Source organism: Nipponia nippon, unplaced genomic scaffold (genome assembly GCF_047370975.1).
Source record: "Nipponia nippon isolate SJK-2023a ecotype South Korea unplaced genomic scaffold, ASM4737097v1 scaffold_4, whole genome shotgun sequence".
In the NCBI taxonomy this organism is placed as follows: domain Eukaryota; kingdom Metazoa; phylum Chordata; class Aves; order Pelecaniformes; family Threskiornithidae; genus Nipponia; species Nipponia nippon.
Genome location: NW_028262358.1, coordinates 66,635,645 through 66,638,110, shown reverse-complemented (window position 1 = coordinate 66,638,110; position 2,466 = coordinate 66,635,645).

The window sequence follows — 2,466 nt, the reverse complement described above, 5'->3', positions numbered from 1 at the left end:
AGGGAGAAGTCGCCGGCTGAGCTGGCGGGATGGGGAGGTCGGGGCAGGGAGCAGGGCCGGGGGGCGGCGGGTCCCGGGCGCTGCGTGCAGGGGTCCGGCCGCCCCGGGTGGGATTTGCTGGCTGTGCCCGCTGTTAGAGACGCCTTAGCGATCGGGTGGCGAGCGTTGCGTTATCGCCGTGCATCAAGCTGCCTGGCTGTATCTTCGAGCCGGGGTTTGTGTTTTTTCTGTGCTCCCCTCTCTTTGGCAACACTTGCCTGGCTCGTAATGCCAGTGAAGTCTCATTGATCGGAATTGCAATTGTAGTAAACGCGATTGCCGTTAATGCTATCATTTCCACATGTAACAAATAACCGACCTTTCAGACAGGTCTGTATGCAGCTATACGACTCCGACACCCGTGGGTTGTGAAGCAGGATCTTCTCGCCAGATCCAGACTCCAGGTATGGCATGGAATAAAGGCCTCGGTCTCTGCCTCTGAAAGCACTGGAGGTCCGTACGCTTCCAGAGCTTAGGACCCTAAAAAGCATTCAGAATAACAGATAAAGGCACCAGTGCTGGAAATTCTGTTTAAATAAATTTCCTGCAAATTTTTTAACTTATTTTTTATTAGTTTTTATTTTTTGCATGGCAGCTTGTAATTAGAGATGTTGTATAATGATTGCAACAGAACCTGAAACCACTGGAAACTCACAGGTTTTATTGCAAACTCGAAATTCAATCCAGGTTCATCAAAGGTTTGCTGTGATTCAAAATCCTTTCCAGCCAATGTGTGGCAATTGATAGGCTTGCCTCTAAACCCCGCAAACCCTCGTGTTTTTGCAGACAAAAAAGGTGAAACACAACTGTTTGCTTTGTTATGCAAAATAACACGTACTGCCCACCCCCCCCAAAAAACCCCAACACTAAAAAAGCTGTACACCTGGAAACCCCTGTACTTCATTTGGGTGGAGTGGCTGAAAACCAACTTGCATGCTTACTGTGAACTATAAAATGATGTGCTTCAGTGAACACTGGCTCTTTGTTCGACCTTTGAGAAGGATGGGAGCTGGCTGAGGCGGATCTCATGACACCCGGTGTTTCAGGAAGGATGGGCCACGTACTGGGCCCAAGTAAACACGGGAAATTCTTGTGAGCAAGGTGAAGGTAAGTAGTGTGCCAGCCCGCCTTCTGATGCATTAGGCTACATCACAATTTCTGTTGTTATGTGGAAATTTTGATGAAAAAGATGTACCAATTCATCTTGGTATAGGGGTGGGGGAGTACACGGGTATCTGATGCCGTCCTTTATGCTGGGAGCTATAGAGCCAATGCTGTAAAAATGACTTCAAGCCAGATAACTTGTGAACCGTTTGGGAGGGCATGGGAGAGGAGGACTAACGCCTGCTTCCCCTTAACCACTGTGGCAGTCTTGCAGGTATCTCTGGTGACCAGCACCGCAGATAGTCACGTCGGGACTGAGAGAGAGGTTGGTAGGTGATGGTGGATGTGCAGCACCAGGTTGCTGCTCCATTTCACTGCTGTGAGGTGGTGGGTCCCGCTGACATCCAGTCACCTGTGCTTTATCCAGATAGTTTCTGTATCTTCCAGTGCAAGTCTCCTGGGATTTCATCCTTTCCCATTACTCACATCCCTATTAAAAAGCAACAAAGAGGATTTTGATTGCTGTTCTTTCCTTGACTGGGGAGTTTGAGCTTGAGAGGTATGGGCGAGATGCGCACATGACCCCACTTTTCCTTCAGGTATGTATCTGTTGAACTATTATGTGTAGTTCACTCTATGTGTCCTTCTACCGTACTTGGCATCCTGACAAATACTTAAACTTACACATCAGGTTTGAGATCATTTTTATGTTATATGACATGAATGGATTTATTTTTGTTTCAGCTTTTACATTTTTAGACTTCTAAATGTTTTACAGTCTTTTGCATTTTCAATTAAGAGCAAAGCGTATTTATATTACCTCTTGCACATCTTCTAAAACATGTCTGAGCTAACAACAATGTAAGCCATGTATAACAGCAGAAGGATGGAGAGACCCCACAGTAACATCTTTCCCTCCAGCCTGAGGGGTATTTGGAACTTAAGGAAGGTACAGTATTTATCCTGATAATTACAACCTCTAAATAAAGTGTCCAAACAATCTCTGTCAGATTCAAGAAAGTTTGGTTCTGAAACTCTACTAGATGCCTCTACCCAATTTGCATTCCCTGTTAAAACTTTCCCATTATACTTTTCAGTGTTGCTAAGCCCATTGTAACATTTTTTAACACAGGCTATCATTTAATTCTGTTCATAATGACTGACAGATGTCTAGCATAATATATCATCTCACAGATACCTTAAATTAGCAATATTCCAGTGCTATATGATAGAATTCATATCTAACATGGTATTTTCCCATAGTATTTGAATAGTATGTAAAATATAGTTCTGTTATAGTAAAATACATATTTCTAACCAGCA